The 11,134-nt window shown below is 32.1% G+C and overlaps 1 long non-coding RNA gene across 1 annotated transcript; it reads left to right on the plus strand.

Moving 5' to 3' along the window:
- Window positions 1-563: 563 nt before the first annotated feature.
- On the plus strand, window positions 564-2,410 carry LOC132622126 (uncharacterized). The gene is made up of 2 exons (XR_009575822.1): window positions 564-840; window positions 1,319-2,410. It is a non-coding gene; the product is annotated as an uncharacterized LOC132622126 (long non-coding RNA).
- Window positions 2,411-11,134: the final 8,724 nt, after the last annotated feature.

Consider the following 11,134-nt stretch of genomic DNA (forward strand, 5'->3'; position numbering starts at 1 on the left):
AAGTTAAACAAATAGAAGAAAATAAGTTTCGTCGAGGTTTAAAGTTTATTTGAGTGAAATACGGTCCAAGCTATGATATTCCATATTTTTGGAATAGGAAAGTGAACCGTCCAACATGAGGAAATTTATCTGAATCCGGAGAATTTGGTTATATTTAAGCATGAAAAACAAGAACTTGGTATATGTGAGGAATGAAGTCCAAAAATAATTTGGGCCTTAACAAGTGTGACCACGGTGATTGAGAATAATATTTTGTCTGTACCAAAATGGGCTATGGACTAGTGCTATGTCACATAATCATGACAATGAGTATATGAAGGGTGATAAAAATAATTGGCATTAAAGTAAATTGAGATCAAAAAATTAGTTATAAGCATAATTGATTAAATATAATGGGAGAGTAAAGAATTGTTTGTGGTATTGATTAATAATTCTGTGGATAGGTGATGAGTAATGGTAGCTCCACATGACACATGGCATGGAAAAAAATGATGAGTAATAGTTAAGATAGATGATAGACCTTGCACGTGTAAAAGGAAAAAGGTAGAAATGACACCTTTTAATTCTGTAAAGAATCCAACAAATGATGGAAAGTGCATCATCTCTACTTTTTTTTGAAAGCTGCAAACATAATCCTTTTAGGTATCAATAGCAACATAATTCATTTTTATGAACCACCAACCACGGTTTTCTTCAGGAAACGTATAACCCCTATCACGAAGAAACATAGCGCATCTTGCTCTATACTTCGATTTCACTGTTCTGTTTTGTCGCGTTATTTAATTCGGACTTTCTTCATATTAAAGTAAGGAGGAAGAAGATTATTTCTTGGAATATAAGGTAAGAATTCTCCTCTATTAGATATATTTAAATTCGTCTAGGTCATAGTTAAATTATGACATGGGAAATACGAAATTAATTGCGGGAAGTCAGATAAATTATTATTGTTATCATGTAGGATGTTTGGTGGTCGTTATGAACTGTTTTCTGGGCTGGAATATCGGAGGATTGGCTGTAGTTGTTGTTGTTATATTACGGATATACGGAAATAAAGAAGTGTATATAAGCATTGGCATCCGAATGTATATTGGGCTGTTTTGGGAGTAATTTAAGAATGAATTTAATTCTAGTTTGATATGAAATTGTTGGTATTATTGTTGTTGGTATTTTTATTGATGTTTGGCTAAGTTGGAATTTCGAGGATTGTTAAGTTTACAGGGGAAATGCTGCCCGAATTTTGTTAAGTTTCATTCGTACTTGGATTGGTTAGTAAGTGATGTGGATAATCTAACTGTGGCCTATGTTATCTTAATTTTAGACCTGCGAGCTCGAGAAGTAGACGTTGGACATTAGATAGAGTTCAAGGTATGTGAGGCTAGTCCTTTCTTTCTATGGCATGAATCTTATAGCTTGACTCTCTTTTTATCCATGAGTTTCCTTAAGTTCTGAAAAATATGAGTCTATGTCCATAATTAGCCACACAAGGTAATGAGTAAAGTATAGAAATCCCAAAACTCATGTTGTGATGATCCTATGATATTAATGATGCTATTTATTGCTTACACTCACCTTATATGCTAATTCCTTCAAGGTGAAACAGGATGTCAATGAATGTTCCATAATGACGTCGGAAGCCACCGAACTTACGTCGCTCCGATATAGCTATGGCTTTTGATTGGGCTCTTATGCATGCTTTATATATATATATATGTATGTATTTTCTCACACCGCGCCGCGCTATAGTCGGCCGGGCAGGCACGTAGATGTGCACACCACTATAGTGGGCAGCTTATACCCCGGACGCGGGAGACCTGGACGCAGGCTATGATTATTACACCGCTCCTACATGGACGGGCAGCTTATACATTATCACATCGTACCTATATGGACGGGCAACTTATATATGTATAGATACATGACATGATAATGATTATGAGTAAGTCAGCATGCATTATTTCAGTTATACTTGATAGCCAGTACATATTGCTCTTTCTTGATGCCTCCTTATCTCATTGATACCTTCATATTTCATTGATATATTGTTATTGTTTATGCCTCTCATACTCAGTACAATATTCGTACTTACGTCCGTTTTCTTCGGACGCTGTGTTCATGCCCACAGGTAGACAGGGAGGTGAGCTTGATCCAGATTCTTAGTAGCTGTCAGCTGATTGAGAGCACTCCATTGTTCGGAGGTGCTTATGTTTATTCTTTTGGTTCCTTTATGTATTTCGCACACGACGGAGTCCTGTTCCGTCTATATGTATAATATGTCAGTAGAGGCTCGTAGACGCGCAGTGTGGGTTAGATGGTCTCACAAGATGTTATATTTGTATATGTTATTTTGATGGCCGAGAGGCAAATGTATATAAGTATTTATGTTTCTATATAAAATATGATTTTCCTACAATTTGTGTATAAAATTGGTAAAAGGGCATTAAATGAGTAAAATGAGTATTAGAGCGAGTGGTGCTCGGTGGCTAGCCCCGGGTACCCGTCCCGGCCCCTAGTTGGGTCGTGACAAAAAATACCTCGGGCTCAATTCTAGAAAAAGAAAGGAAAATATAACAAGACTCACGTGAAATTTGAACTGCCAATTTCAGTTGTAAAGATGCACCCAATAATTTTTGCGTTATAGGACCACTTTTAGCTCGAGTGTACACTTATATATTGAAGTAATCTTATAAACATATAACATTATATTGCTATACATGAGTATGAACTCTACTAAATAAAAACAATATAAAAAATAATTTAGTAATTTTATTTGTTGAAAACAATAGCACAAAATATATGAATTACTACAAAAATTATAACAATCACGCAGATATTCCTATTTCTTTACAATTGCTCAATTAAAGAGTTATTACCAATAAATTATAAAAGATGATTTTTTTAAATGGGTGTATCTATACGTATGAATTGTTTTTTCGCACAGTAACCCCTTTCAGATGTTTAATGGAATAACTTTTTTCTTATGTATATTAATTACTAGCTTTATTCAAGAAAAAAGAAAAAAAACTACTTAAATGGTTTCTTCCGCATCCAATTAGTTATCCCTTCAAGTTTTTGATAGTTTTTCTTTGTCGGTTATACAAGGAAAAATATCATTCTCAACTATTTCGTCAATTCTTCTTAGGAGTTGAATATATTGTTATTCTTTTTATTTAACCTCCCTTAGTTGAAGAACAAGAACTTTAAATAAAGGACTCCAACACTTCATACTCTAAACCTCCAAAAAAAAATGTCGATGAATAGGTGTGGTGCATGCATTGCATGTAAAAAACTCCAAAATAACCCAAAAAAAAAAGGGTATGAACCAAAATACCCCAGGAAAAAAAACGGGTACAAAAGTACCTTTAACGCATGAAAATCATGCGTTAAAGGACTTAACGCGGACGGAGCCGTTAAGTCCTTTAACGCATGATTGTCATGCTTTAAAGGTGTCCCTTTTTTGGTCAAATTGTCTGATAAGCTTTAACGCATGATTTTCATGCGTTAAAGCTTTATCCCTTTTTCTTTTTCTTTTTAATTTCTTTCCTTCTTTTCTTTCTTTCTTTCCTTCTTTTTTCCTTTCTTTCACACTTTTTTTACATACTTTAGACATAGATTAATCATGCTTCGAGACTAAAAAACTTGAATATTTTATATAGAACCCTATTTATTTTTGTGCGATTAATAAGGTAGGCTCAACACATCAAGGATACACAAAACTTCGGATTGTCGTTTTAGTGATTGAAAAGTGCTCGAAGTCCATTTTTGTTTGAAGACTTGTTGTCATTAGCTTTAAGTTATTTATGTTTTAGGGTTATACATTATTTTTATATTAATGCGTAACTTTATTTTGACAATTTCACAAATAAATAAATTAACAATAAATAAAAAATTAACAAATTAATAATCCATAATCAATTAACAAATATTAATTCACAATCAATTATTTCTATGTATTTTTTTTTTTTGCGTTATCCCCTTCAACACCCAACTAATTGGAGTCCGCAACTTAAATAACTTCAAAAGTGGGTTTGGGTACCAAAATAATCCATTAACGAATAACGAACAATAAGTTAAATCCTGAATAACGAATAATAAACTAAATCCCGAATAACGAACGATAAACTAAATCCTGAATAACAAACGATAAGCTAAATCCTTAGTTTTAGATTGAACATCATTAACAGAATTTCCGAAAAGGATTAGTTAGTTAACATAATTTTTTGATGAAGGATTAGTTAGTTAATATAAAATTTTGTTCGTTATTATTTTAACTAGATGAGTTAAGTAAATTATAATTGACAATACAATATCATGGATTATTCAAAATAACTAATTAAATCCTCCATAACTTATCCTAGTTAAGTAAGTTCTAATTAGAGATTTTTTGTTAGTTAATTTCAAAAATAATGAATAATTTAGTATTTACAAATACGACACCTCCATGGATCTCCGTTAATTATTTGTTAATTATGGCATTGTTAATATATTTATTTCTGAAATTGTTTTTCCCGTGTTATTTACTTGTTTATCCCATGTCAATCGTTAAATAAATTAGTTCATTTTTTTACTAATAATATCTTCTCAACGCTCCCGCTGAGGTTTGATCCCTGGTGGATGAGATTAAAAAAAGTCAAAAGCCAAAGGCTTTACCACCATGCCAAGTTGGTTAAAGTAACAATGTAGACACTTTTTATTATTTTGTATGTTCACTAATGCTATCTAACTTGTTTTCTTAAATTGAATTTGGAACCTTGAAGTTGACATTGAAAACATCATTATCACGGGATTATGGAATTGAAATACGCCATTAGATTTAAAAAAGAAATAAATGAAAATTGCAGAATAATTTGGGGGAAAATTGAAATTGAATGGGTTAACTGACGTTTTTCGAAAATTCGAGGCGCCCGAACAGCCTTGCGGCAGTTCAGACGCATAGATCTAGAAAAAATACCCAAAATAAAAAAAAATCGCATCAAATGGACATCCGAGCACAAATTTATGACCATTTAAAATTTCACCAACTTACAAATAAATTAGTGCGTAAAAGGTTTTTTAATGGGTTATTTTGGTACCCAAACCCACTTTTTGGGTTATTTAAGTTGCAGACTCCAATTACTTGGGGGTTGAAGGGTATAACGCAAAAAAAAAAAAAATTACACATAAATAATTGATCATAAATTGATATTTTGTTAATTGATTATAAAAATAAAGTTATAATCACTAAAATAAAGTTACGCATTAATATAAAAATAACGCGAAACCCTAAAACATAAATAACTTAAAGCTAATGACAACAAGTCTTCAAACAAAAATGAACTTCGAGCACTTTTCAACCACTAAAACGACAATCCGAAGTTTTGTGTATCCTTGATGTGTTGAGCCTACCTTATTAATCGCACAAAAATAAATAGGGTTCTATATAAAATATTCAAGTTTTGGAGTCTCGAAGCATGATTAATCTATGTCTAAAGTATGTTAAAAAAGTGTGAAAGAAAGGAAAAAAGAAGGAAAGAAAGAAAGAAAAGAAGGAAAGAAATTTAAAAAAAAAAAGAAGGGATAAAGCTTTAACACATGATTTTCATGCGTTAAAGGTACTTTTGTACCCGTTTTTTGTTTTCCTGGGGTATTTTGGTTCATACCCTTTTTTTTGGGGTTATTTTGGTTCCGGACTCGTCCATGGACACCATACTTTCCACCGGAGAAAGCACATCAGTTTGCTATTATGCTCCGCCAGTTTGGCAAGGCCACATTGGAGAGAGACTTTAAAGTCTATGCACATATGAGGGCAGACTTGTTCGAAACCAAATACAGAGACGCAGTTGCCATGGAGACCAGGGGCGGAGGCACGTGACGCCAAGCGGTGTCACCCGACACCTCTTGGCCGGAAATATTTTTATTTATATATACATAAATAATCTGGCGAACCAAAACATATACTGGTTATATATAAATAAAATGACATTGCTCGATAAAAATGCTTCCGTCCGCGCGCTAGTTTAGGCCTTTAATTTTATTGTCGAGGTCGAGTGTTCGAATCTGGTCAGCCCTAATGACTTTTAAAAAAATTAACATTATTCGGAAAATTTACTGAAGTCAGGTCTTGATCCTTTGACGCCTACCCAAAAATAAAGTTTCTAAACCAAGTAAAGCAACATCCATCAAATTCATATTGCTGCCAAAAATAAGTTATTGCCTTTGATGAGCTTATGATTGCTTGTTTTATGACTTGTGTAAAAAAAAAAAATTTAGTAATATTTTCAATGAGTATATTATATATACATCGTAAAAATAGAACCTCATCGAGGAGAGTTGTAATTTTATACTTGAATTGTGTTTTTCTAAATTATGATGTTATTATAGTGATTTATAAGTTTTTGTATTTGCTGAGCTTTTGAGTAGTTATTTTGTGACTTGTAAAAAAATATTATTTAGTAATATTTGTAATGAGTTTATTACGGATACGATTCAAAAAATAGAAGCTCATCGAGGAGAGTTGTAGTTTAACACCTTAATTGTATTTTTCTAAATTACGTTGTCGTTATAGCGACATTCATTTGTTCACTTCAGAAGTGGTTCAAGAGGGGAGACTAGTGAAGCCTTCACTTTAGGCTCCTAAATATTTGAGGCTCCAATTTTTTTTAATTAATTGTCAATTTCATGATTTGAGCTTCGCATAACCGATATTGTAGTTTGTAGAAGTATAAAAAAGTAAAAAGAAAAAATATCTACTTTTATTGTAAAAATATTTTAGGATTTTGCATTAGACTGCTTACATCTTCATATTAGTAAATAAATTTTATACAGCAATATCCTACAGATTGTATTGCTAACACATGGTTAACATCTTATTAACTTAAATTAATACTTACTATTATAAATGATAGCAATAATATTATTAAGTGAAATTAAAGACTTTATGTTGTTACAGATATACATTATAAACAAAAGTATGGAAAAACGTATAGGCCTCTCATTAAAAGTACCTTGGTTCATTTCTTTAAATATCGACACTACTTGCAAAAAATTCTGCGTACGCCACTGATGGAGACTTACACGGATCAAGGCGGCGTTGCAAAAAAAAAATAAACGAACTTGAACATTCAAGAACTTAAAGATTACATTCAACTTCACAATTTATAAGTATAAAATTTTTTAATCTATAGTTTTATTTTCATCACATTCATTTTTTTTTTTTGTTAGTTAGTTAATATATTGATAGTTTGGATACATTATCATTTTTTATTGTTGTTATATGGTATACTTTGCATACGTTATCATTTTTTATTAGTAAAATTTCTCGACTTGTAGCTTCCTACCATTTGTAGCTATCCTTTTTAATATTACCATTCGTAGCTAAAAATCAGCTGATTTGTGTATGTTTTCGGATGTATTTGTTGCCAGCAAATACATGAGCATACGGTAAAAAAAATGAACAAGTTCCTTTATTTTAGCATGTGATGGTGGTGGTATTAAATGAGAAATTAATATATTTTTTACCTTCTTTTCCACAAAATCAGCTGTAATATTCCCTTTCCTTACACGTATCTCTTCTTCCATGCATTCTTCAACATTCAAAACGTAAAAATTCAAATTTCAAATTAAATCTTCAACACATCTGAAAATACATTAACAAAATAAACACACCAATCATCAGGTAATTCGTGCAAAAACACTGTTTTGATTTCACAAATTTCGTCTATTCAAGTTGTATTTATGTGATTTCAATTTTTTTCTTGGAGCATAATGTCAAAGTTGTTTTATTCTTATGATTTTTTTGTATTTCTATCTTTATAACTAATATTCGAAAATAATGATGTAATATCATTGTAAGCGTGTCAATGAATGAATAATGCTCTTGAAAATTACGGTTGAAAGTATTTTAATGTACATGAATGGTTAGGAATAAAAAAAAAAAGATCCAGTTCATATCTTTTATTTTTCTGAATCTAAACTATGTACTTCTGAACTATTTTTCATATCAGTTGCAATTAATGCTAAACTATGTATTTCTGAAGTGTAATTCAATATGTGTACGTTGAATTTGAATTATTTGAATTATTAGTGAGCTGTAAATCTAATTTGTATAAATTGTTCAAATTTGATCGTGAATCTTATGTAGGGCATACATATTACAGGTTTTATGTTGAGACAGTGATTCAAGGATTTTTTTTTTTTTTATATAAAATGGCCAATATTTCATCGTTGATTAGACACTCTGGTATCTGGAACGACGAAGAATAAATACGTTAATTACAATATCGATGCTGTGAATTTCAAGGAGTATTCGACGTATGAGGAATTGTTACAAACAGTTGCAACCCAATTGAATTTGGACAAGAAAATGAAAAACATAAGCATAAAATACATGGTTGAAGGTGATTATATTCCAATGGAAATTCACAATGATATGGGTGTTAGGGTGTATGTGGAACTGAAGAAACAGAACAAAGCATTACCAATGTACCCGTTATGTATCATTACAACTGATAGAAGCATGGAGATATGTATATCGGATGAGAGTTGTGTTGAAGGTGATTATTTGCAAATCGGATACACGAATCAAACAGTTGGTTCCCGTGATTTGGCATCATCAAGTTGTGGAAAGGCTGATTTGTTATTTGAAAACAACAAGGGTATGGTTATTGATGACAAGAACCAAAAAGTAGTTGCTGTCGATCAAGTATACAAGGATAAAGATACATTAAAAGCTGTGATGGTGAATTATGCAATTACAAACAGGTTCAACTATCGGACAGAAAGGAGCAATGCAATAAGGTATTAAATGTGCATTTGTTTATGTATTTGCAACTGTGTGTTGTTATGTATTTGAACCGTGACAGTGTAGTTTGTTAATTTGTACGATTCGAAGTATTTCTCAGCATGTGTATGTTTATTATAAGGTAGATATGCGCGTGGCAGAGTATTCGGAATCGGCTGGTAGAGACAAGTGGGCTAGATTGTATGCATCTGTTAACTGAGGGTGGACAATGACTTCTAACATAGCAGAGTGCATTAACCGACATCTTCTAGCAGCTAGAGAACTGCTTATATATGACTTTCTCGAAGAAGTTAGAAGGATGTTTGGGAGATGGAATTACAGTAACCGGAGAAATGGAACATACACGTTCACTACACTCGGTAAAAGCTTCAGGAGATGCTATCAATCAACGAGTATCTATGTCTACGAATCATGGTATGTTTCAGTTTAATGCTTGTTATAATTTATTTGACAAACTTGTACTTGTACTAATCTGGTGGTTCTTCACATTATATAGATGTGTATTTGGTATCCATGAACAGTTAGTATTAATGTAAATTATATGATTCTTTGAAAATTGATATGTATTTGTTTAATGGTTTGTTCATTTATTTTAAAATTCTGATTGGTTCAATAACAAATACATGCAATATTTATTTTTTCAGGTAGAACCGTTAACCGAATTCGTGTACACAGTACATGATGAAGGAAGGCGATTCATTCTTAATTTGAATAGCAAAACTTGCAGTTGTCGTATGTTTCAACTAGATGAAATCCCCTGCCCGCATGCATGGGCTGTCATAAAAAAGAAAAATCTGGTTGCTGATGATTATTAGTCTGATTTGTTCAAACCGGAGACCGTGTTGAAGACATATGATGTACCTGTGGATCCTCTACCCGACGAGCGTGAATGAACATTCCCAAAAACATCTTGGAGGATGTGGTTTTGCCACCAAGATACAAGAGACCGCCTAGTAGGACAAAGAAGAGGTGTGATAAGCTTTTAAGTGAATTGTTGTTTGGAAAGAGCAGACATGCTTGCAGTACTTGTGGACAACTTGGGCACAACAGAAGTTCATGTAGTTTTGAGCCTCTGAGGAAGTGAATTTTTCTTGTGTTCCTATTCATTTAACTTTATTAGCGAAGATAGATTGGTTATTTAAGTATTTGAACGCTTGTGTCAAAAACTTCTATTGACACATGTTGTAGTATTACAGAAATTTTTGCAATGAAATGAATGTCTCATTCAAAATGATCTTAATTGATTTTTTTTTCTGATACGTTTGGTGTTTTTTTCAACTTCAAAAAATATTGTGTACTTGGTAAAATAAGATACATATTATATTCATAAAAATGATAAAGTTGTTTTTATTTTGGAATTGTTTTGGATTGGAGGCTTGTAGTTGTGTTGGTAATGTCAACTAAACATTATGTATTTGTTGGCCTTCTGAAAATTGTATAATCTGTAATAGAACATACATGTTTTTTGTGATCCTGGTGTCTGAAATTACACGGTAATGTTCATGTATTTTTAACACAAAAAACAAAAGGCAACCCATGTTCCGGTTAGAAAATGGTGTTGTCTATTCAACCTCATAACACTGCATACGTGGTATAAAAACGTACGTATTGTTTCCGAAACTGATGAAGTTGGTTTATTTTTCGTAATTTTTTTTATTGAAATCATATAGTTGTGCTGGTCATGTCAAATACGCAAGATGTGTTTATTAAACTAAAACAAAAATGAATAAAATTTACTAAAAAATACGTATTTTGTGAACCTGGTGAATTAAACATACATATTTTGTGAACCTGGTGAATAAATGTATTTTAGATTCATGATGTCACATTTTACTGTATTTTTTCCAAAGTTCAGATATATTGGAAAATATATGGAACTAAGTACATCAAACATATGGAACATAAACCCCCTGAGATTTCTTTGGTTAAATGATAATTATCCAGCATCAGTCAAAATACATCTAAAAACATCAGATTGTTTGCTCTAATGAAAAAAAGGACAAAAAACATCGAATGCACGAATAGTATTTATCAAACATCAATTGCATCTACATTGTCGTAATCGATTGCTGGCCTAATCGGTCTTGGTGGAACTTCATTATCACTCTCGGCTTTGTCAGCAACATTGCGTTCAGCGTAGTCCCATAAGAGTGCACCGTATCTCATACACTACATGTGTGCATCAATGACATCTGGAATCCTTTCACCCGATGTCAAATACTCAGCATACGCTGCCACGAAGACACCACAGTCCCTAAAAATAAAAAAAAATAAAAAACAGATAAGAACTTATATTAGAAAATATATGCTTCAAGTTCTAAATAAAGTATTTCAAGTTCAAACAACTCATGTATTTTA

The sequence above is a fragment of the Lycium barbarum genome, chromosome 12, assembly GCF_019175385.1.
Source record: "Lycium barbarum isolate Lr01 chromosome 12, ASM1917538v2, whole genome shotgun sequence".
NCBI lineage: Eukaryota > Viridiplantae > Streptophyta > Magnoliopsida > Solanales > Solanaceae > Lycium > Lycium barbarum.